Here is a 26,546-nt window from a genome sequence, read left to right as displayed (position 1 = left end):
TCTCATTGGAAAATTGGGACAATTCCTTGTCTTTTTCTGTTGTCCATGTAAATTGTATAAAATATCTATAACATGTAACACACATATTCCTTGAAAATATGCTAAATACCTGTAAAACCCTCTAGGCTTGGCTGTTTATATATTTGTTGTCTCATTTTGCCTTTGTTTTCTGATTGTTATACTGGGGGCAAGGAGGAATAACTTTATTTCTCATTCTATTTTTTAATTATTATTGTCTTTTTCAAATATTCTATTCCTTTTGTACCAATCTGCATATTTTACATTTGTCTAGTAATTCAACCTTCGCATCTAGGTTTGCAAAAGGATGGGCATGTAGTTATCCATATATGCTTTTATGATCTTTATTACTTCTTTGTCTGTAGTTGTATCCCAATTTTTCCTATAATTTGTTCATTTGCATCTTTTACTGGTCCTTCTAGAGTTTTGTCTGTGTTAATAGACTTTTCACAGAAAAAAAATCCCTTTTTAAATCCGTGTCATTATTTTTTGGTCTTCTTTCAATGCTTTTTCTCTCTCTGTTTTTATTATTTCCAATCTTGTCTTAGATTTACTTCATTACTCTTTATTAAACATTGCCTTAATTGTTATTAATTTCTAAGTATTTTATAACGCCTTTACAATATCTCTTTTATCTAATGGCATATCTAAAAATAATTATTTTAATTTCCATATATGTGGACTAATCTAGCTATATTTTTATTAGTTACCTCTAATTTTTCTTGAAAAATATCTGAGAATGTAGTCTGTCTTATGATGATCATTTGGAATTCATTGATATTTCCTTTGTCAGTTAATATACAGTTTTAAAAAAATATTTCATAGTTGCTCTAGAAGGATCATACACTTTTTTTGTGAGGTGATTGCTCAAATATCTATGTTTGTTTTTTGTCTGCCTGATCTATCATTTTTGGATATGAATGTGTTAAAATCTTCAAATATAATGTATATAAACTGAACTACTTTATTCTGTAATTCTATCCATTGTTGCATGATATGTTATGAAATTATATTACTGACAGACATCTGTTTATGATTGCCATACCATCTCATAATATTTTATCTTTTACGATTTGAAAATTTACTTTGAGTTATTTTAGAATTTTTACTTCAAATTGTGCCACCCAAGGCACAAGGGTTTTTGTTTGTTTGTTTCATATTTGTCTTGTATATCTTTTAAAAAAATCTTAGCATTTTCAACTTCTCTGTGCTCCCTCGCCCTACTTTGTCTTCCATAGACAACAGCACTGCATCCTTTTTAAAGATCACATCAGATGATCTCCTTATTTTATTTGTTGAGTTTAATTTATTCTATTTATTATAGTTACCAATGTATTAAGACTTATTTATGACATTGATGAGCATGAGTATGTGTTTTCTATTTTCTATGCTGACTTACTTTTCTTTTTCTATGCTTATTTACTTTTCTATTTTGCTGTCATCTATTTGAAAGAACAAAATGTTTTGTTAGTTTTTTCTTTTTTCTACTGGTGAGAAACATATATGCTATTTTTACATTTGCTGCTAGTTATTTTTACTCACTAAGAGCCAGTCACACGCTCATTTTCTCCTATCAATGTCTTAGGCTTATCACTAACAATGTCTTCACCTCCGACAGAATAAGAACCTTACTGAACTTTTGGCTCTTTTGGTCCCTTCTCCTGCTCCAGATCTCTTGTAAGTATTATCTGGGATTTTATTTCCAGGTCGTTATCAATATACATTTTGTAGCTGTTTATTTAGACACTTCCTTTCTTTTAACATATTTATTTATATATCCCATTGCTTCCTTTCAGATTAATTTTTATTCTTACTGGAATGTTTTAAAATCCTACTGTGACCAAAAATATCTTTATTTCATCCTCCATAGGTAAATGGAAATATGAAAATTATTCTTTATTTTCCACTAGAAGTATTCTTTTGAGAAGATGTATATTTATCTTATTGTTTAGTTTGCTTTTTCCCTTTGTAAACTTTTAGTTTTTTTCTGTTTTTGATGTTCCTAAATTCTGATATACCTGGGTGTGGGGTTGTTTATTTATATTTATTAAAAAATATTATTATCTATCCTTGGTAGGCATTCCATGATCCCTTTCGATCTGTACTATAATTATTTTTAATTACTAGGGAATATCTTGGTTATTATGTCTTTAAATATTTCCCCTCTGCAGCCTCTTTTTCCTGTCCTTTTGTAATTTTTATTAAGTTGCTATTGCCATTTCTACTTCTGAGCTATCTCTTAACATTGTTTGCATATTTTCTCTCTCTTTATTTCTTCTGATTTTGTTTTTGTTTTCTTTTTTGTCTCCAAGCTCGCAAGTACCACTTGGCTTTTTCCAATCTGTGTTTCATTATGTACATTGAGTTGTTCATTTTGACAAATAAATGTTCATGGCCACTGTATTAGGATTCTATTACTGCCATAGCAAATTACCACAATCTTAGTGACGTAAATTTATTATCTCACATCGTGTAGGTCAGAAGTCTGAGTCAGGGCTTGCCGGGTTAGAATCAAGGTGTGGGCAGGACTGGGTTCCTCACGGGAGGCTGTGGGGGAGAATCTACCCCCAGCCTCATACAAGCTCTTGACAGAATTCAATTTCGTGTAATTGTAGGACTGAGGTCTCTGTTTCCTTGATGGCTGTCAGCTGGGTATAGTTCGCAGGTTCTAGTGGCTGCTCACATGCCTTGGCTCATGACTCCTTGTGTCATTAAAGCTAGCAATGTTGGTTGAGTCCTTGTCCTGACTCATCTCTCTCTCTCACTGACTTCAGCTGATTTTAAGGGTGCATGTGGTTAGATTGGACCCATCTGGATAATCCAGGATACTCTCCCCATCTCAAGATCTGTAGGCTTAATCATATCTGCAAAGTCCCTTTGCCATGTACCATAACATATTCACAGGGTTCTGGGGATTGGAATGTGGTTTTCTTTGGGGGGGCCATTATTCATCCTAGTACAATCATCTATTCTTGCTCTGAGTTTTCAATATCCGTTCTTATCTCTCTGGGAATATTATGGTGGCTGGGTTTTAATTTTCTTCTCAATCTGTTTAATTCTAATTACCCTGCATAGGGCATTTTATTCGTTATCTTTCTTATGTAGTGCTCAGGCTCATGATATTTCACTGGGAACTTATCCATATGACCTTGAGACTCTTGGCTGCCTCTGCTTCACATGCAGTTTAAGTGTGCTAGTAAAAGCTGTGATCCGAGCTTGTATTTTTCTCCCCAAGGCTGGGGGTTAGGTAGGCTGTGCCTTGCATTTGAAGGTCTCATATATGAGGGCCTCTCTTAATCCCTTGTGTGAGATTAGTTTGGGATTTTGAGCTACTCTGCCTCTGGCAGCTGGCACTGCTGTTGCCCTACTCACCACGCACAACCTCCATTGAGGCAGTGCTATTGAGGGGGGTTATGCTTGAGGCAGCCAGCTTGTTTTGCCAAGATCCTGGATTGTAGGTTCCTGAGACACAATTCTGTCCCTGACTATGGAGGAAGGACTCAGCTTAGCTCTTTCTGGCCAGAGGTCCCTATTGGAGCTCCCTGCCCAGGCAGTGTAGAATAATGTTAGGAGAGGAGAGTTTGCACCCAAAAATCTCCACCTGCCCTTCTGAGTCTGTGGCCCTCTGGTGACCCTGGTCCTCTCTCACTCCAGGCTGTCTCTTCATCCTATATTAGCTATACCGGATTCAGACATTAAGGGTTTTTTATAGCTTTCTCCCAGCTTTTGAATGTAGCTGGGTATGCCCTCTGCCTCTCCATGTCTTTTCTGGCATCTTCCATGGCTAGTATGTGGTGAGTGATCAATGTCAACCTTATTCCCTGCAGATCACTTGAGCAGTGTCTAATGGTATCAGCCACTGTATCAGACAGCAGTAGGGACTGTCTATGTCCATCTAACGCATTCAAAACCTCCAAAGCTTCCTTCCTGAAAGCGAGAGAGTCTAAGACCTGTCTATATAGTAACATATGACTCATCGCCAATTAAGGCTTTCCCAGATGCAAGGGACAGAAACCCCACAATTTGGCTTAAACAAAACTGGAATTTGTTAGTTACCATAATAGAAATGTCCAGGAATGCTTCTGTTTTCATGAACAGATAAATTCAGCGGCTGACATGATGTCATTAAGAATGAATTTTACTCTCTCCACTTCTTGGCTCTCCTCTGTTAGTTTTAATTCTTAAGTCTGCATGTTAGACCCTGGTAGCTCCAGCAGAAAACTGAGCATGCCCACTTCTGACAGTTGTGGCAAAAGTGTTCTTACATCTCATTGGCTTTGACGAGGTCATGTGACCAGGAGGATGTGGTGTTCTGATTGGCTAAACCTGACTCATATGCTTCATCCTGGATCCACTGTGATGCTGGCTGTTAATGCCTCAACCTGGAAGGACACCAGTTATTTCTGCTGGTGGCTATGGGCCAGAACAAGTTATGTGGCCCTGACCCAAGTAAAAAGAAGACTGGAATTTGTAAAAGAGCCCACAGAAGCTTTGGTGACCAATAACTGTTTCTGTCACTGCCACCTATGTATCAATCACCTGGGAAGTCTATAATAAATACAGAAATCAAGTAAAATACCATATTGTCTGAAACTTGCTTCAGCATACTATAAAAAAAGGTGTGGAGGACTGAAAGATGAAATAAGATTGGCAAAATATTGTTAATTGTTGGAGGTGGGTGATGATACAAGGGAGTTCATGGTATTATTCTACTTTTGTGTATCTTTGTAAATTTTTATTATAAAAAGTTAAAAAAATAAAAGGGGGCCACCCAGTATCGTAGTGCTTAAGTTTGCGCACTCCACTTGATGGCCTGGGGTTTGCTGGTTCAGATCCTGGGCATGGATCTAGGTACTGATTGTTGAACCATGCTGTGGCAGGTCTCCCACATATAAAGTAGAGGAAGATGGGCACTGATGTTAGCTCAGGACTAATCTTCCTAAAAAAATAATAAATAAATTAGTAAATAAAAGAAGAAATACCAATCCAGGGAATCCTTATTCTGTACATCTGAGGTGAGGCTTGGACATGAACGTTTTGCGAAATTTATTCTGATTGTCAAGAACCATGGTGATTTAATCATGACACTCATTAAGGTTCATATTCATACCATGAATCATATAGCATAACATACGCATATATATTTTTTATAGCTATTGGACTTTTTACTTCATGAATAATCAATTTTCATTATTTGTGTTCTGATTCCATGTTGAGCATACCTTAACCTTGAGTCTTTTTAGAACTGGTGGTCCTGATAGTGTCACGAAATAAATGTTCCTTTCCTATGAACAAATTAAGAAGAAAAGAGAAAACTCTGCTGAGGTCAGAATATTCAGTCCCCTTCTTCTCTGTGTTTTGGAAATTAGATGGTGTGATTGATTTAAAAGGGCCACAGATCCTTTGCCCACAGATCCACTGTCTCCCATGGAGAGTGGGCTCTATTTTCCTACTGTTGGTTTTGGACTGGCCTTGTGGCTGCTTTGACCAATAGAATGCAGCAGAAGGGATACCGTGGGAGTTCTAAGCCTAGGCATAGGCTTCTGTTCTCACCCCCTCGTAATCAGCTGCCCTGTGAAGAAGCCCAGGCTAGCTGGCTAGAGTGCATGGCCCAGGCGACAGCCACACCAACCACCAGACATGTCAGTGAGGCCATATTAGACCAAACGGCTACAATTGAGGCTCCAGATACCTTCAGGTATGGTGTGACCCTAGGTGAGACCAACAGAAGAACCATCCTGCTAAGCTCAGCTCAAATTGTTGACCCAGAATCACGAGCAAATAAAGTGGTTGTTGTTTTTAAGCCACTAAATTTTGGAATGGTTTGATATGCAGCAATAGACAACAGATGAGATAGCGTTGCAGCCACGGGCTCTCAAGTCAATGGTTAAGATTTAAAAATGTATTTTCTCTTTTTTTGGAGGTTTATTTTTTTTCAATTCTTGAAAATCTCTAGGCTGCACATCTTAGAGATGATAAGAACTGAGTCTCAGAGTTAAAAACAAAATATATCAAACTGTAATTCTCTTCAAGGAGAACTGGTGTCCTTTATACATTCAGCTTTAGTTTTATCTACTTTTATGACATCTGAATTGCACCAGGATGTGATTTAATTTGGGGCTCAGAACAGAGTTTACATTGGCATTGGGAGAGTTCTCCTGAGACATAAACTTTCAAAGAAACACATAGAGTAATTCAAGGAAAAGTGTGTTCCAAACTACTATGATTTCAAAAACTGCAGAGCTCAGGCACTGAAGCATTAACTTATTCCCCAGATGCTGTTGATGATATTTACCTCTTCTGGGATTAACCCAAGAGCCCCATGAGGCAGGGATAACATTAGATGTTCACTACAGAGGTGATGAAATGGAATTGAATGGAAAAACTGTTTGACTTGTGCTAGTTTCTTACCATCACAGTTGGGAGAGATATAATGTTCTGCAAAAATCACACCAGGGACCTAGATTTTAATGAAGCAAAACTTCCCTTCCCTTGTACCAATCCTCACTGGGTCAGACGGAGAACCACTGATTCCCAATCATTCTGTTCTGAGTCTCTTTGCATTAAAAGAAATCTGAATGAGAAACTCCATTTCCCAATAAAGCTGTGTATGTCCTGAAGCCAATTAAAGCCGTCATGAATTCCTGAACTACACCAGTGAATCTGAGCATCCTTGGGGGTGATTTGCTAAACTGCTCCTTTTAAAGTTAAGGTGCGTTTGCTACAGATTGAATCTTGCCTATGAGAACCAGTCTAAAAAAGAATCATGAATTAAAAGTTATCACTTTGGGGAGGGCCTTTTATCTTCAAAATGCTCAATATATCTAGCAGAGTTCACAATCCAGAATCTTTGACCCCAGATAATCATTTTCCAAATATATTTTAATCAAGATTAACTATTTTCCTCATCTAAACAAGGCTATTTTAAATTTGTTTATTTATGTTTTGTGAGGAGGATTGGCCCTGAGCTAACATCCATTGTCAATCTTCCTCTTTTCGTTTGAGGAAGATTGCAGCTAAGTTAATATCCGTGCCAATCTTCCTCTATTTTGTATGTGGGACACCACCACAGCATGGCTTGATGAGCTGTGTGTAGGTCTGTGCCCAGGATCCAAACCTGTGAGCTCAGAGCTGCTGAGGTGGAGTGCATGAACTTAAAACCACTATGCTGCCAGGCCAGCCCTTTAAATATTTTTAAGGAATGTAGTTCACAACTTGTCTACTGAAAAAAGTCATGAATGAGAAGAAAGACATTTACCGTGAGAGAAGGCTGAGCACTGTATGAGAGGATGAATGGTAAAGACTGGCAACTCATGGAAGCCTAAAAGCCTGCTGACAGAGAGCGCCTGAAGCAGCAGGAAGCCTCTCAAGAAAAATCCACCAGGAGAATTTGAGGAGCTGCTTCTCTGTGCAGGGCCCTGAACCCAGGGTTGCTGTTGACTCCAAAAATGAAGAAGCACAGCGCTCTCCTCAGGAGCTTCCAATCTGTGTAGGCATGGAGGGCATAATGCATCTGAAAGGTTAAGAGGAATGGAAGAGGCAAATAAAAACACAGGACAGGTTTGAGGCATCCCGATAGTGTATGCTAAACGTGAAATGAGTGTATGGTGTGTGCTATGAGAGGTCAGATGGAGCAGAGGCTGCTGGAGGCTGGGCCTGGGGGAAGATCATATATGTTTTGCAGCTGGGTCAGTTTTTGGACCCTGAAGACTGGGTAGGATTTGGAAAAACTGAAAGGATTGGGGGAGGTAATTTAGTTTGGAATTGGTCAGGGAAATTGGTATATGGGGTGGCAAAGAAAAGAGGTAAGAAAGCATATGGCATGAAGCACATCTTGGAGACGGTGGTAGAAAAGTTTAATTCGGACAGAGCGAAGGTGCATGTTGATGGATTGTTGGACGATGAACTGTATTTGAACCTGACTGCGGAAGCTCTTAGTGGTCAAGGCGCTTGATCTACATTCTCTTGGTAATTGAGATCTTACATAAATCTTTGGGTGTCTTCAAACATTTGTTAAGACGTCCAGAAGAATAAGGACTATGTGGGGGTCCTGATGAATGAACAGATACTTTCCTAAGAGTTAAAGCTAAAATAAAATGGCGCCACTCTTTCCATCTTTGGACTGAAAAAAGTGACTAGAAGCCAAGTCGATCTATTTACTTTGGATCAGGTTGAGAACCTCTCTATACCAAAATATAGACTTGGTTTTATGATCTGAAGTCCGGTGTCTCTTACACAAAACTGGGCATAAAGAAATTAAGTACTAATCTTCACCATGCTCCCCCACCAAACACGCTTGTGTATGCACAAACATATATACATGTGCACTCAAAGGTGATATTCAATATTTTTAATATTTAACATTTTCAAAATATTTAACATTCAGAAAGTAATATAATATGTGTATGTCAATGTACATGTATGGCATATATGTATTATAACATATTGAGTGATTTAAAGGTACAAATTATTCATCAAATCATTCTAATTATTTTCAAATAATTGTTGATAATCAGAAATCATCACTGTAATCTTTTGTGTGAAGTGATTGCCATCCAAAAAATAATGCCCTGTTCTAAAGCTTGATTTGATGAAGGCAGCTGCATCAAACTGTTTCAAAACTACCTCACTGAATAGTGAGCCTTTAGGTTTGTGGTACCCAGATGTTTTGTGGCAGCTAGGGGCAACTGGATGCCTAGGCCGTGTTTTGTGGCTGGGTGCCAGAGCTTTCCACGAGGCCTGGACCTGGATATCCTGTGTCTAGGCCTCAGTGACAAAGCTGCCCCTTCCCTCCCCTATTGCCTGCCGAAGGTGGCCCTTGGAGCAGGAGGCGAAGATGTGTACACCCCTTCCTCCTCATGTGTGCCTCATTATCAATATGAGCCTCATTATCACTAGGGTTGTGTTTAATCATGTTGCACAAGAAGTGACAGTAGCAGGGCTTCCATTTTCTGAGCAAGAAGAAATGCTTCCTCTTTGATTTCAATAGGAAGGATCTCTGCCTGTAACAGTGAGTTTCAAAGAACTTTACCAATTTTTATAAGCAAGGACTCAGACACAGGCAGCCTTCTATTTTCTTAAGTCAAATGTTGGCAAAAATGTGCACACAGATGGATATACCCAATTCTAGCAGTAGAGACAGCGTCTGTGTCCCAGGAGAAGAGACTGCAGACTGGATGAGCTTCAGCTTCTTAGTTTTAAAGGTGGTCACCGTTTCTCCAATTAGGAGACTATGTTCAAAACTCAGTTTGCCCATAAGTGTGTTAGAAAATGGAATATGGTGTTCTGTATAGAATACCTTGAACTAATCTGCCATCCTTATAAAATTTCGAGTGAAATACCCTTTTGGATATTGTTTTTACAAATACTTGGACTAGGTGGGCCCGTCTCTCTATAAATGTCAAGATCAGGTGCCCAGGCAGGTAAAGCCAGGCAAGCACCTTCCATTTCAGCCTTCTGTAACCATGAAATCTATTACTGTCTGGGCTCACTAAATATTGTTAACTTCTAGAGTTAGGTAACCAAGGATTATGGCAGAGAGGTTCAAGCCTTAAAGTACATAGTGATCACCAAAGGAGGTTGCTAAAACTCAGATCTTGGGTCCCCTCACCGCCCCCTCTCGAGACTGTAATTCAGCTGGGAAGGGGTCTGGAATCTTCATTTTCACCAAATGCCTAAGGCATTCTGATGCCCATGAAACTGTGTGCTAGACCTTAAGAAACACTGAACCAGGGCTTCACGTTTCGGGACGTTGTAACTGCAGATCTTTTGAGTGAAGGAGAGTGATTAAGGGTGTAGGGTAGAGGGACGATAAAAATGGTGTTCTTTATATCTAAATTGAGAAATGAAAACATCACGAGTAGCTTCTCTCTTCCCAAGAACTGCCCAAACATGCCACAGTTTTCTGGAAGCTATACAAAACAGGAAGCTACTGTGGTTAATTTCTCGCAAATTTACAATCAGATTAAGACAGAAGTCATTAAGACAGAGACAGCAGGCAGGGAGGGGGAGGAATAGGGTGTCATCCTGTAATTCTCTTTACTTGCAAAACTATTATCATTTGTGAATGAAATGAACACACTGCGAATTCTGATGGTAGGTCACTAACCAAGTAGTTAAATTTAATAAAATCCCAGACTAGTCCAGACAATTGGTGGCCAACTTGAAACTTTCTCATCATGTTCTTACATTATATTTCCTTTTATAACGTGCTGATGGATTCAAAGTGAATTACCGTGATAGAGAATACTATGCATGAGTCAGAAGAAACGAGCTAGATTTACATGTAGCAACATGGTTAGATCTCAAAAACAAAAGACCAAATGAGAAAAGTAAGGAACAGAATGAGATTGATAGTGAAATACAACTTACGTATGTAACATGCGCACAGGAAACAATGCTCCCTGTTTTTCAAGGCTAAATACACATCTAAATAAAAGTATGAAAGACGGAATAGAAATACATGCATTAGACTAGTGAGTGCCTATGCTGGAGGAAGAGAAATTGAGATTGTAGATGGAGGATAGAGGGGGAAATCAACAAACCAAACCAAACAAGGAGCTCGCCACAGGTCAATGATGATTGTGGATGTGGCGTTAAGGAGTATGATGGAGTCAATTCTGGGCCTCTGAGGGATGCAAGGAAAAATTTTAAAGACTTGGACCCTGTCCTATGGAACTGCAATTTAATTGGAGTTGTATGCATTAAGTAAATAAGAAAAGATATAATCAAGGATTGGATAGGAGGTACCACTAAGTACTATGATATCTCAGATAATAGAAAAAAAAGAAAGAAAAAATTACAGAAAATTTTAAGGCAAAAGGAAAGGAAAAAGCAAATGATTCTTGGTGTCTGCTAGTGGTCCTCAGATGCTTTCCACTATGTGGCCGTCTTTGGAAGCCCCTTATTCTCACCATTTTGTCAGTGGCCTGTAGGCATTAGCACTAGTCTAGATCCTCTAGTCCTATGCCACTTCCCAAGGACTATTTTGTTCACTTTGTTCTTTTCCATGTGCATAGGAGATATGATTGAATTTTGCCTACTTGAGGAAAATGTTAAACTGATTTCATTTACTTCTTCTTATTCCTTTTTCACACTGATTTTTACAGTGACAGGTTCTGTGAGGTTAGGCAATATTTGAAAAACTTTCTAGTACCACAATGTGCTCTTCTACCTCACATTGGTTAAGGGAATGCTAACTGCTATAGTAGATATACCCCCAATGTCAGAGCCTTGAAGTTCACATCACACTACAGTGATAGTTCCCCTGGACTGCTGACTCTCCTCCACGCAGTGATTCAGGAACCCAGTTTCCTTCAATCTTGAATCTTTGCCATGTTATACACATGGCTCTCAATTCAGCCTGGGGGACTTTTCCATTTCAGCCAGCAGAAAGAGGAGAAAATGGAAGACCATGTTCGGAAAGTTTTGATGGCCCATGATTGGAAGCAGCAGTATATCACTCCCTATTGGCTAGAGCTCAACCATAGGGCTGATGGGAAGGCTGGGAAAGGTAATATATCTGTATGCTCAGGCACATGGGAGATGGGTCTGTTGAATAACTATATTTATTTTATTTATTAGCATCAATCTCATTCATAGGAGGTGTAGAAATGGGAGGTGATACAAGTAATAGGAAATGTACCTTTGATTTTACTTGATATGTTCAATGTATTTAACCAGAAGTTGGATAAAGAACCTGGGTGTGCCTTTTAAAAGTCTTTCTTACCAACAAGTATTGATCACAAAACAAAGAAACCTATGTGAACACAACGATTATATGAATTGGAAGGGTTAGCAAGCCTTCACCTGAGAACTATTCTGGTATATGGCCATCTGGGGCAGTAATAAGCTTTGCAACCTCTCCTCTTTCAGCTGCTTTCTGAGTTCTCTGAGCCAAGAAATATCTGGAAGTCTGAGTCTTTCACTCTTGGCTAAATTTACTAGATTTTGTCCTTGATCTGCCTACACCTTTGAGACTTGCCTGGCCTTTTATGCCTCAGCTGATTTCCTTGGATTCTACTTCTTGAGATCCTGAATTTCTCTACCTAATTGTTTCAGCCCTAGCTGTGCCGTATAAACTTTCCTTCTATCTTGTTCAAGTCAAGGATCAGCTACCTCCTAAGTAGCTAAATTCTGGGTTGTGGTTTTTCCTGGTTAGTATTGTTTTGCTGCTGTCTTTATCTCAGTGTGACTATGGTAGGCTAATGGTTGGGATTTCTATGTGAAATCCCCACGAAAGAGCTTAATATTTTATCTCATATAAATTTGCACTTGATGTGAAGGGTGCTGAGTCATCCAGATTTTCAAATAAAATTTATATTTGAATCATGAAAGGAAGTTCTCCTGGGGACATCTGCTCTAGTGTCTCTGCCACATGTTTAAGGAACTCGCTCATCATGGTTGGTAACTGTTCAAAATGCTCTAGAGGGACCAGAGTGGAGTTTTCTACTCAGGCCTAGGAAAACCAATGTGACTGAATACAAACTTTGTTCCTTAGGATAAGCTGGGGTCTAAAATGTGTGCAGTCATGTAATTAAGTCACCATGCAAATATTGATAACGTATCTTTTACTCACACATTTACCTGAACTGATCAATAATATATAGGGTGATAATTTCTTTGCCTTTGATTTATAAAGGCCAGGCATTGGCAAACTACAGTGTACAGGTCAAATTCAGCCCACTGCCTGTTTTGGGTAGAGTTTCATAGGAACACAGCAACACATTCCTTCACATATTGTCTCTGGCTGTTTTTATGTTACAATGGCAGAGTCGAGCAGTTGTAACAGAGACTGAATGGCCCTCAAAGCCTATAATATTTACCATCTGGTCCTTTACAGAAAAAGTTTGCCTCCCCTGCTTTAGGCAAATACATTGACAGCACTTATATAATTCCTAACAGAATAGATAGCCAATAAATGTACGTTTTCTAGCCCAATCTTCCTTTGCGTATATTGTTTTTTCTACCTGGAATACTTTGACTCTCCAATCATTTATCCATTTGTCTGATGCATATTCATCATGTGCCTATTATGTGGCGGTCACTGCTCTTGGTGCTGGACCAGTAAAGACAACACAGAGTCTCTGTCCTCAAGGATCTCATAGTCTACTGAGGTGGGGAGACAAGAGACAGATAAACAAGTGGCTGTATAGCATCATGTCTCCTCCTGATTGACATCATGAAGGTAAATAAACCAGCTCCTGGGGTCTCTGCCTGTTTGATTCCTACTCATCCTCCAAGGTCTTGCTCAAGCCCAGCTTCCGTCGTGAGATCATCCTTGGGCTCCCCATTTGGTTTTTGCCTCTTTCCCTCCCTGTTAACTCACAGCTCTTTTTATTTTGTGCTTTTAAGGGGTTCAGGTCATTCTACCTTGAACTGGATTTCTTTGTGGATGTTTTTCTTGTCCACTGTAGATTGTGAGCCCATAACAACAAGGACATTTTTGCTGTTTGTTTCTCAACAGCAACTAACACAGTGCCTTAAAATTGATAGGAAATTGGTCAGTATCTTGAGTTAAGCCAGGTCTTTGTTCTAGTAATGGAAGTTTTCAGTACGCAATAATTTGACGCATTCTGCTCATAGTCTGTAGTCTTCCTGAGTTTGTGACCATCACCAACACTGTGGCCCATCGTCACTTACATAAATAGAAGGAGGGTCTTTCCCACATTTTCAGGAGCTGGGATCCCTTTGGGAGTTAACTATACCCACAGGCCCATCTAGACCATATGGTTTATCTTTTCTCTTGATAGAGAAATCAGGTAAAATCTTCTTAAGTGATTATACCCTGAATTTCTCCCAGTAAAGGGAAAAAAAATCCAATCAATCAACCAAATGAAAGGGAGAAAGGGAAGAAGTTGCATAAGTAGTTACCAAATAGGTAATTAATTGAGAAACTCTTGGCTTTTTGTTGCTGTGTTAAACCACACACACAAACCCCTCAGAATCCATGGGCTAGTCTGTTGGGAAGAAAACAGGTTACTTTGTTAGAAAGAAACTAGCGTTGGAGGTTGCATTAATCAGTGCTTAGGGATCAGCCAATTTCTTCCATGCGTGGGATGAATGGGGTTATTCATGAAAGGGCATCTGGGCAGGAAGTGGGGGAGTTGTGGCTCGCTGAGCCAGGCTAGTCTCTGAGAGTGGAAGGGAAATCTGTCATCAGAACAAATGAGCATTAGCTAGGTGAGGGATAAGGCCAAAGGTGCACATAGAAGGCGAATGAGAAGGAAATGAAGAGTTGTAACCTGTTACCAATTTGTACTGTTCTGGGGCAAAGCCACAGATAGGGCTGGGCTGCGGGTCATAAATGTCCTGTATTATACTCATCATGGAGCCTGCCATGGAAAAGACCCATCTCTGTGATCCTTGACCTAGAAGAGACTAATTTTGTTATTATCTCATTCTCTTCAGCACCATGAAATGCTCTCGACTATTTCTCAGCACTGGGAGGAAAGAGCCAGTATTGAGGTTCTGTAATGCCTAACAAAAAAATAAAATTCCTAGATGCCCTTAGCTTCTATCTCAGGATATCCAAGTTCCATTGAGATAGGAAGTGGGAAATTTCTGTTGACTGTGGGAGTGTTTATACATTGGAGATGTGGCAGCATGTCTGTTGGGAACTTGGACAAGATTCTTTCCTCGGCTTATCATGTAAGGCTTCTCTTTGAACTCGGGAGGGCTGCCAGGGTGTCTGGTTTCTTGGAAGCCAGGCTGTGTTCTTGAGGAACGACCCGGTCTTGGGGCAACCTGCAGGCACCTGACATAGGAGCACCTGAGACAAATAGTATAGCAAGCGGTCAGGCAATGGGCTTGCTTGCTCTCTAAGTTTACATCCCTGTGTATTTAAAGCGTTTCCCATAAGTGTCGTACTTCCAGATCCACATGTTTGTGCATATTTATAAATTGAGACTGATTTCATTCCTAGGATCCCAGGTCCGTGTTTCTAGTAAAGTTTAAGTTGCCCAGCTGAGCTGGTAGAAAAAAAAAATGTGGTCTTTGGAAGATGAAGGCAATCTGTATCTATCATTGGTGAACTTGTGGCTATCTATAATGACAAGCACAATGATATTTTCCCTGTAGTAAATATAAGTACATTTGCATAATAATATTGATATTACTATACCAGCCCTGGTGGTCTAGTGGTTAAGATTTGGTGCTCTCACCCCCATGGTCTGGGTTCATTTCTTGGTCAGGGAACCACACCACCTGTCTGTCAGTTGTCATACTGTGGTGGGTGCGAGATGCTGGATTCTGAAAGCTATGTCACTTGTATTTCAAATACCAGCAGGGTCACCCACCATGGACAGTTTCAGTGGAGCTTCCAGACTAAGACAGACTAGGAGGAAGGACCTGGCCACCCACCTCCTGAAAAAATTGGCCATGAAAACCCTATGAATAGCAGCAGATTTGTCTGATATAGCACCAGAAAATGATAGGATGGTGTAAAAATAAGATTGGGCAGGGTTCCACTCTGCTGTAAATGGGGTCACTTGGAGTCAGAATAGACTTGATGGCACTAACAACAAATCGTTAACCTAGCCTGGCACTTTCTACGCATCTGGCACTCAGCTAAGCACTTTAAAAATATAATGTAATACTTACAATCACACTATGAGGTAAGTTCTAATATTATCCCCATTTTATACTTGAGGAAAGTGAGGCTGAGGTTAAGTAATTTCCCAAAAACTCATAGCCAGCAAGAGACAGAGTCCACAAACCTAATTCCAGAACCCAAGCTCTTAGTCTGCATATATTATAATCACCCCAGTTCACACAGCTAAAATGTGAAAGAATGGAGGCTCAAACCCAAGTAGCCTGACTAAGAGGCCTTACTTCTTTTCACTGCACCACGTTTATATTTTTGTCTATGCTTAGCTATCTTTTCACCAGATGTACTGAATTTAGGGCTAGCTCTTTTTCTTCTTGGAGACAAGTGGGAGTCAGGAGCTCATAGCCTATTGCTTAGTAGTTATGGATGCTACAGTTTAGGCTAGTTATATGCATTTATGGGACAATGAGACTTTGTGGTGTATTTAGATGTGGAAATAGTCAGAGGCACTTTTAAAAATTCACACTTGTAAACAACTGTGGCAGGGAGATTACAATTATATCTATTTCAAACACTACCAAGTTGCATTTGCCTTTTTTAGACTTTTTGTAACAATGGCCTCAACTCTAAGCACTGATCCAACAAGCATACAGAGCAGTACAGATAGAAACCGGGGTGGTGGGTTCAGAGTCCAATTCAGAATCTGAAGATTCCCGCTTCATCATTTTGCCCAAGGCCTACTTGGTCATTTATTTTGTGGAATTTTAGATTCAAACTAAGACACGGGTTAAATAAACCTCTGGCAAATGCTGTGGAAACAGAACGATATAAGTCACCTCTTTGAGAGTGGGCACTACTAAATCAGAGAATGGAGTCACTTTGCGTATATTAAAGGAAAATTATGAAGTAGGTCACTTGGATATCAAATTCCTTTGTTCCAGATACTGTGTGATTGACAATGATCTCGTTCCATTGGTTGTATTTTTCTTTTTCATAGTCGATTGCACTTCCTGGCTTCCTTGGAGTTTGGTGGGGCCATATGACCAGTCTTGGCCAATGAATTATGTTTGGAATTGTGTGTGTCACTTCTTGTGAGAGCATTGCATTGACAGTGTACTACCCTCCGGAGCTCTCTTTCCCTCTGCTGTGGCCCAGCAGTGAGCTTTATGCAGCTGTTCTGTTGTCCTGATTCCTAGAATGAGGGTGTCATGTGAAAAAGCTGACACAAACGATGTGTAACATGAGCAAGAGATCAACTTTATCATTTGTTTAAACTATTGAGATAGGGGGGTTGTTTGTTACCCGAACAAAAGCTAGCCTATCGTGAGGCCAATGTTATCTGTCAGAATGTTGTATGGACTAGCTAAGCCCAAGAATCACCAGGATAGTCCCGAAGAATAAGGTGGGGGGGATGGGAAGACTCTCCTTTCATACTAAGCTTTATTGTAAAGCTATAGTAATTAAAACAGTATTGTTAATATGGTAAATAAAATGACCAGTGTGAGAAAAATGAGAGTCCAGAAGCAGCCTCAAGCATATTGGGAAATTCTATATTTGACATAGGTAGTGCTGCAAATCACTAAAGGAAAATAGAATTCTCAAGAAATGGTAGTGGGAAATTTAGTGTTTCATATGGGAAAATAATGAATTTAGCTCTCTATCTTGTACACAAAAACCAATTCCCGAATGGATTAATGACTTAGATGTGAAAGGTAAAATTTTAATACTTCATTGGAAGCTTTGAGTAGGGAAAGAATTTTTAAGAGATAAAAGGATTAAGTTAGATTACATTAAAATTAAGAAATCAAAAGCCTCCATCAAAAAATGTGAAAAGAGAAGCCACTCACAGCAATGCATACAATTTGCAAAGGATTACATATCAGAATGAAAAAGATAACTGGATAACAATTCCGTCCATAGAAAAAGATCATAGACATTTCACAGAAGAGGAAACACAAATGGCAAATAGAAGAAAAGACATTCACATCATTGTTATCAGGAAAATACTAATTAAGTACTCATAAGCGCTCAAAAATTAGGAAGTCTGTTAATACCAAGTGTTAGTGAGGATGTGGATCTATGAGAATTCTCATGTACTCCTTATAGGAGTGTAAGTTGGTACAATTATTTGGAAAACAATTTTTCATTCTCTTATAAAGCTGATTATTTCATTACTCTGCAACTGAGCAATTTCATTTGTATGTGTCATGAAGAAATGCTCTAAATATGTACACTAAGACATATGCAATTGTCCAGCCACTACGGAAAACAGTATGGAAATTTCCCCCCAAATTAAAATGGAACTACCATATGATCCAACAATCCCCCTTATGAGTATATATCCAAAGGAAATGAAATCGATATCTCAAAGAGATATCTGCATTCCCACGTTTGTTGCAGTGTTATTCACAGTAGACAATATATACAATCACCCTAAGTGTCCATCGATGAATGAATGCATTAAGAAATGTGATTATATGTTTATATGTATATTAGATATATAATATTAAGCCTTAAAAAAGAAGAAAATCCTGTCATTTGTGACAATATGGATGAACCTGGAGGACACCATGCTAAGTGAAACAAGCCAGGCAGAGGAAGACAAATACTGCGTGATCTTATTCATATCTGGAATCTAAAATCGGCCCCGTGGCTGAGTGGGTAAGTTTGCGCACTCTGCTTTGGCAGCCCAGGGTTTCACTGGTTCGGATCGCCTTGCTGAGGCGGTGTCTCACGTAGCAGAACTAGAAGGACATACAACTAGAATATACAACTATATACTGGGGGGCTTTGGGGAGAAGAAGAAAAAAAGAAAAAAAAGATTGGCGACAGATGTTAGCTCTGGGCCAATCTTAAATAAATAAGTAAAAAAGTCAAACTCATAGAAGTAGAGAGTAAAATGTTGATTGCCAAGGGCTTGAGGAAGGGAGAAATGGGGAGATATTGGTCAAAGGATACAAACTTTCAGCTATGCAGGATCAATAAGCTCTGGAGATCTAATTCAGCATGGTGATTGTAGTTAATAACACCACATTTTATACTTGAAATAAGCTGAGAGTAAATCTTAAATGTTCTCACCACACACACACACACACACACATACACTCACAAACACACAATGGTAACTTTTTGGGATAATGGATATGTTAATTAGCTTTATTGTGGTAATCATCCACAATGTATACGTATATCAAAACATCATGGTGTGTACCATGAATACATGCACACAATTTTTATTTGTCAATTACACTTCAACAAACCTAGGAAAAAAAGACATATGCACGAATGTTCATACCAACATTGTTTGTAAAAGCAAAAATCCTGAAGTAATCAAAATACTCGCTCACAAGAATATGATTAATTTTGGAGTATCTTTTAAAGGGACAATTACACATCTGTGAAAAATAAACGTATCATATATGTGATTCATGTGTCATTATGGATGAATATTTGAATGCTCAATGAGAAAAATTGTCATAGATTAGTACACACAGACTGAAACCATTTTTAAAATGCTTAAAAACAAGAATAACTAAACAATATATTGAGAAGGAAGCTGAGAAATGAATGAGCTAGGAAAGAGCAGATGTAGATACAATGCTTTTGGTAATATTCCAACTCTTAAGGGGGTGATAGATCCACGCATGTTCATTTTATTATTATACTCTCCCCTCCATGTATGTGTCACATATATAACAGATCTTACATATTTTTCTCCCAAAGATCTTATATAGGAAGAAATCTTCAAATAAACGTCCAATGAAGTTTGAACAAAAGATCTATCTTCATTGGAAATCTGTTTTCAGCAACATGGAAATTCTTTATTCTCTAACCATCTTTTAACAGTGTTCAAAATTAGGGTCGCCTTTCCCAACATTTTTCATTTCTGATTTTAATATTTATGAATGCTTCTGAAACTCTCAAATAGTGAATAAAGACTCAGTGAGTAAGTGAATAAGAAGGACCCTGTCCTTGGCAACATACTCTTTACCTTGTCTCCTCCTCTTGTCTCGCTTTTTTCCATTTTCTTTAATTTCAGCTTAATTGTTGACAATCCATGGCTCTATAGTTGTTATTGATTTTTCTTTCTTGGTCATGCATCATTTCTAAGACATTTGCCTGTAAAATACTTCTTTTTTGTCAACATGAAAACTTTTCAAATGATAGCTTGCTTTTCTAATATGTTCACCTTTTTCAGGTAATTCTTCCATGCCTGTGTGTCAGCGCTTGGAATTTCCCTGGGAGTCTGATAATAATCACAATAGCTAACGTTTATATAGCACACACTGTGTGCCAGGTTCAAGTGTAAGGGTTACCTCATCCAAGCCTCACAGAAGCCCTCTGATATTATCCCCATATTGCAGATGAGAAAGATGAGGCAGAGAGAGAGTAAAAATCACGAGTGGCAAACCTGGAATTCAAACCAAGAGTCTAGTCACAGATTCCATTCTTCTAACTCCTACATGCCTTTACCAAGATTGTTACCTGATTTGCAGGTGTAGGACTGGCTCTATCTGATCCTGGAACATACAAATATGACTAATCTAGCCTGCTAGATTAGTTTGGGGTACAAATACAGTCCTATTTCTTTTTAAAAAACTAATTAAACTTAATTTTTCATTGCATGTGTAATAAACTTACATGATTCAGAATTCTAAAAATATAAAAAAGATGATGCAGTCTAAAATGCCTCCTCCTGCATTCTTCACCCAGCCACCCAGATTCTCTCCCCCATGCAATCAACCTTATCAGTTTCTCAGACCCTGCAGAGAGAATATTTTATATACAAGCGAGGATGTACATTAAAAAAAATCCTTTTGAATACTAAACATTCATTTTGCACTTAACTTCATATCAAGAAGTATGCTAAACCTTTTCATTTAATCCTTCCAACAGCTCAATAAGGTAGGTTTTACTATATCCCCATCTTGCAGATGAGGAAATTGAGGCACAGAATAACACAATTGTATAAAACGCAGCTGGTATTTGGACCCAGAGAGTCTGACTCCAAAGCCCATGCTTGTTGCTTCTCCATTTTTAGAGAAAAATGAGATAAGCAGATTCTTTAAAGCTTATATAGGCCACATAGGCGAAAAATTATCTCCATTTCTCCAGAGAGAATAAAATGTGTCCTTGTCTATTTCTTTTTTCAAGCATCTTTAGTGAGATATAGTTTGTATACCATAAAATTTACCCATCCATAAAATCACCCATTTAAAATGTACAATTTAATGATTTATAGTATATTCACAGAGTTGTGCAAGCATTACCACGATCGAAGTTTAGAACATTTTTATCATACCAGAAAGAAAGGCTGTGCTCATTAGCAGTCACTGTCTATTTGCTCTGCTCCCTCAGCCCTAGGCAACCACTCACACACTTTCTACCTCTATAGATTTACCTATTCTGAACTTTCATACAGATGGACTCATACAATACATAGCCTTTTATACTGAGTTCTTTCACTTAGTATAATGTTTTCAAACTAATTGTTCAACTCCTAATATGTCCTTTTAGCAGGCAGTTAATATTTCCATCTTATAAACTTTTCCCCGTCTCCCATTTCCCAGTCAGTTCAGATTCTGGTGCAATAACTAGAGAAAGAGGTCAGCCCTGCCGGCCCTTTTGCGGTTGCCATATGATATCTCATTTGAAGGCTGATCTTTCATGTTCCGATGGACTCTTCTGGACCGTGGAATGATACTTTTGCTCACCTAGAGTGCCACAGGCTTGATCTCTAGGACCTTGTCGTTGTTGCTGATTGTATTTGCACGCTCATCCTCTGCGTTTTCAAAGCAGGAACCATGGTGTCAGATGACCCAGTCTAGAAGTGCTTCTACTCCAGCCTGGACCAGAACCCTCAGATTCTTCTGTTGGAACTGGGACACCAGCACAGTCTCATTGGTGAGTTTACTTTTAAGGTCCCTGGGGGTCTTTTCTGGCCAGCAGAACTTGGATCAGACAACCCTAGTCTACTTTAATAGTCTTTCTTAACTTTGAATTTTAGGGAGCCCATGTTGGGGTCTTTGTTCCTTCTCTCCCAAAAGTCGCGAGAAAAATCAACTGAACTTGGTATACCCTTTCCTGGCACCAGTTCTACACTTTAAAAGCCGGACTTTGTTAGAACATTAAAAAATCTGTTATACACACTTCTAGAGCAATGAGTGCCTATTAGATAAGGGAGACCCCTTAAAATTCTTCCTTCACTAAGAAAAACCCTTTCCAAGGTGACTTGCTCTATCCAACTAGGCAAAGAAGTAGAGCATTACACAGTGTAAGGTTTTGCATCTGATAAATCATTTCTTTTCATTTTTTCAAACACCACCTATTGCCTTGGTTTAGTGCTTCCCCCCCCCCCCCCACCCCCCCGCCCGGAGAAAGATTAGCCCTGAGCTAACTGCCGCCAATCCTTCTCTTTTTGCTGAGGAAGGCTGGCCCTGAGCTAACATCCGTGCCCATCTTCCTCTACTTTATATGTGGGACGCCTGCCACAGCATGGCTTGCCAAGGGGTGCCATGTCCGCACCCGGGATCCGAACAGGCCAACCCTGGGCCACCGAAGCAGAACGTGCGTGCTTCACCGCTGCGCCGCCGGGCCGACCGCGTGGTGCTCTTCACAGTCTTCAAACACGTTTGCTTGAACTTCAGACTTGTGTTTGTGCATTGAATGTGATAGTCTGGACTTGAAATTTTACTCATTCACATTCATTAAACTCTCATATTCCCTTTTCAAAGAAATGGATTGTCTTGCCTTTTCGGGGTGTGGTGATGTGTAGATTCGACATTCTGTAAATTCCATCAAATTTTCTTTTCTCTTTGACCAGTGAAGAACAAGAAGTTTAAAAGTTTAAAGAAAATTGGCAAAGATAAAGTGTAGAGCAGTTTGAAAGAGATTCACTTACTCTAAGTGCCCCTGCAGACGACGTTAGCTGAGTTACTGCCAGCTGTGGTGAGCACATCGGCCTGCCAATTGGAACGCTGAGGCATTGCTTGCAGAAATTAGAGGTCATCAATATGGGGTTTGATCTTTAGTGTAAAAGTAGGGAGCATCACAAGTTCAGCAGGTTTAAATTCAGGCTCACCTAGATTAGAATTATGTGATGGATATTTGCAATTTGAGAAAGTTTACTGTACTAATTTTGTGGAGTTTTTTCCTTTTAGTTCTCTGCAAGGTGCATCTACTTTTATTATAATAAATCTCAGCCAGTTTATGAGAGCAAAGAGGAGCCAGGCGAGTGGAATTGCAAGAAATTACTTATGTTTTCTTTAGGAGGAAAGTAGATGTTCCACATATCTGATTTATGATTGCTTACTGTGAAAGATTTCTGACTATATTAGCCCCAAACCAGCCTCTATTTCCTGGCTAAGATTTAGAAAGGGCCAAATAGTTGACAAATAGAAATGGCAAGAAATAGGATATATTGGAGAATATGAGGAAGCCATTTGGGGTAAACCTAATTCAGCCTGACTTTGTTTTTCCAAAAGGGCCTGACATGGCTGTTGAGCATGCATTGTATATCTGCTTTAAACATTTCCTATGGCAAAAACAAATGCCCTTAAAATAAAGGTGCAACTCCCCCCACATTGGCATTTCTGTAAGGATAAGCATCTCTCCCTAGGCTAGGAACTGATTGCTGTGCTCACCTGTGACCACCCGGCTTGAGACAACAGACCTGTCACCCTGCTGTGTCCACAGAGACAGCAGACCTACTACCTGCTGTGTCCATCAATCGCTGTCGATAGAGCAGTCTTGTGACTATTGTGAAAGGGACATTTCAATCATATGTGAAACATCCTCTTTGAGGGTATATAACCTCTCTGTACACCCCACTTCTTTCGTGCCCCTCCTTCCTTTGGGAAGGAAGGCCCTGGCCCATGGTCCTCACATTTTGGCTCAGAATAAACTCATCCAAATTTTCATTTATCGATTTGTTATGGATTATTTTCATCAACATGGTAAACGTGGCAGAGAGTCCACTAGGAAGGACTTCAATGGTTGGATCTCTTCTTCTAGGACTTTCGAGGGTGAGGGAGACCCTAGAGCAGACAGGGAGCAGAAGGAGCCTTGATTTACCTGTGCCTGAGCTCCTTCTTCAGGCCAAGTGCTGTGTTAGGCACTTTCCATAAGTGGAAAAAGAAAATTAAAAGCCATATTTTTCTATTCATCATTTTACTAGGTCACAGTTGTGGCTGACCTGTTGCTACAAATATCAACAGATTTAAAGAAAATAGGAGTAAAAAAGAAGACTTAACCCAAATGACTATGGGAATAGAAAGCCTTGGGCTAGTTCATTATCCTTTGTTTTAAATGTAAGAGAGGAAGTTGAACAATATTTACAAATCACTTACCATAAAATGGCAAACGAGAAAGAACTTTAGCCAGGTCTGACCAATATTCTTTTGAAATTTTATCTGTACATATTCTAAATTATTAAATTTCTTACTATCTGATTTGCTGAAAAGGATAAACTCTCCTGTGATGGTCTTCCAGTTAAGTACAAATACTTCTTGTTATCTCCTGTAGAATATAACCCTTAACCATATGGTTGCAATTATTGCAAAAGTTTACATTTTTGGTAAGAAATCTCATTTACTTGTTATAAGTTCAAAAAGAAAATGTAATCTATTTAAAAATGTTGTAGAAATCGAATTAATTTACCTCAATTTGAATGTACACACTGTGACAACTAACTCATTGTTTATGACATAGTTAACTTTATTCTGCCACCTGAGTATATATATATGGCAAGAATTCACTTGTTAGTGGAAAGCATGAATGCCCCATATTTTGGCTTTTCTTTCTATGCCACCTTGAGCAAAACAAATTAGTGATTCAAACAGATCCATTTCTAATCACATTGTGAAGTTCGTTTTGTTGTCCCATGTGTTATTATTTTTAGTCCTTACAAAACCCCTGGGAGAGAAATGACGTTATCACCAGCGAGATATGTCCTGAGGAAACTGAGGCTTAGAGTGGTTAAGCCCTGGTCCCGGGGAACAGGGGAGGTGTCAGAGCCAGGAAGCAAACCTGGATCCGTCTGTTCTCATGACCCGGCTCTTTTCATGTACCATGGTGCCTCTTGAGAATTCTCGCCATTAAATTCTGTTAAAAGACCTACAGGAAAAGTGTCTGTCCTCATAATTCCATTTTCAAGGTTGTAAGCTTAAAGCGTCCTTTATAAATCACAAAAACCAGCAGCTTCGATGTAAGGCTTGTAGGTGGTGGGATGCAGCGGCTATTACTTCTGCTGCTTCAGGGAGTTCAGCAGGATTTGGGTTCTGTTCACATTGACTCTTTTGGTTCTTCGCTGAATTGGTAGTCCTGTTGGGGCAGCCATGAAGGTGAATGAGCATCAGTGGACAGCTTGAACAATCTAATTTCCAGTAAGAATTCAGATTGTCTTTCATAAATCCTGCTTCCTTGGCATCACTCTTCTCTGTCTTTTCATCACCAATTTCACTGCCACTGCTTTTGTTCGCTTACTCATTTTCTCTTGCCTGAATGATTGTCAGTTTCCTCAATGATTTTTCTACTCCCAGCCCTTCTTGTATATCTACCCTAAGACTGGATTTTCTCATAATCAGAACTCATTCTATTATCACCCTGCTTAAAATCCTTCCATGACTCCCCATTGCTTTCAGGATAAAGTATCAGCTCCTTAGGGTCTTGCACAAAGTTCTCCACAACCTTAATTTTCAGATCTCAACTCTCTTGCCATGAACATCCTGTTCTCCAGACGTATCTAAAATACTTACAGAATTCTGGACACATTGTGTTATTTAATGTCTTCATGCCTCTCTTCATGCTTCATCTTCTTCTTGGAACACCTCTGGGCTCTCCACTCCAAGGTCTATCACTGTCACAACAGGCAACTCTATGGGTATCTGTTTTTATCTGCCCAGCATCCATCCACTTCTGTCCCTATGACAATAGTGGAATTCCGGTGATGCTTCCAGCCATGAGATCTGTTGTATTGATCACAGGGGTGAGTATGTGACCTCAGGCATGGGCAATCACAGAACCTTCTTGAATCTAAGGACTAGCCCAGGGGTGGGCATGTGGACCAAGTCAGGCCAATCAAAGTCTTCCCTGAGATTTTTCATTTGCAAACTGTAGAATTTTCTCTTGGATTCTACTTCTACTGCTTTTGTTATGATATTGTTAATAATGTCAAAATATTTAAAATCCTACAAATTAATTGCATAAATGTAGCCCCAGAACTACTTTTGCCTATGTTCCCTGACACACAGAGGAGGCTGAAGAATCAAGCTGGTGTTCAGAGTGAACCAGATATGAGAGGTAGTGAGGCCTGGGAGTGTTAAACATCTGAGATTTATCTTTTATTAACCAGTAGACCTGGGCAAAGTTAATGAACTTCCCTAAGCTCTGTATTTTGTAATCTATAAAAATGAGGAAAATAAAAGTAACACTACTTACCTAATAAAGTATGTGAAATAATGCATATAAAGTGCTAACACAGTGCCTAGCACAGAGTAAATGCTCAAAAGATGTTGGTAGTGGGGGCCAGCCTGGTGGTGCAGCAGTTAAGTTCACACGTTCCACTTGGGGGGCCTGGGGTTTACCGGTTCAGATCCTGGATGCAGACCTATGAACTACTTGTCAAGCCATGCTGTGGCAGACGTCCGACATATAAAGTAGAGGAAGATGGGCATGGATGTTAGCTCAAGGCCAGTCTGCCTCAGCAAAAAGAGGAGGATTAGTGGCAGATGTTAGCTCTGGGCTAATCTTCCTCAAAAAAAAAAAAAAAATGTTGGTAGGGACTGCCCTTACAGCTAAAGGTAGGAAAGAGGGTCCTCTTCTTTCTCATTCCTTAGTGACCCTGGAGCCTCTCCTGCTGGTGTTTAGGCCTATTTATCCTTGACAGTGGGCTAATTATGGGACCATTTCCCTTTCCTTAGCATCCTCTTGGCACATCTATCAAGCTAATTACCATCTTTTAGCCGCGCACCTTACTCGCCTT

The 26,546-nt window shown here is 39.4% G+C and overlaps 1 long non-coding RNA gene across 2 annotated transcripts in view; it reads left to right on the top strand.

Annotated features, from left to right (window-relative positions):
- Window positions 1–1,557: 1,557 nt before the first annotated feature.
- The window catches only part of LOC123287355 (uncharacterized), a 139,136-nt gene continuing 114,147 nt past the window's right edge, over window positions 1,558–26,546 (top strand). Inside the window, exons 1-2 of one of the 2 annotated variants that reach the window (XR_011504396.1) lie at window positions 1,558–1,695; window positions 21,362–21,469. This is a non-coding gene — a long non-coding RNA (uncharacterized lncRNA). The remainder of the gene's footprint in view (window positions 1,696–21,361; window positions 21,470–26,546) is intronic. The other variant, XR_011504397.1, reaches the window with a different exon arrangement.

The sequence above is a fragment of the Equus asinus genome, chromosome 7, assembly GCF_041296235.1.
Source record: "Equus asinus isolate D_3611 breed Donkey chromosome 7, EquAss-T2T_v2, whole genome shotgun sequence".
Classification (NCBI taxonomy): domain Eukaryota; kingdom Metazoa; phylum Chordata; class Mammalia; order Perissodactyla; family Equidae; genus Equus; species Equus asinus.
The sequence above is the reverse complement of the archived record's forward strand: the minus strand, read 5'-3'. Positions and strand labels throughout refer to the sequence as shown.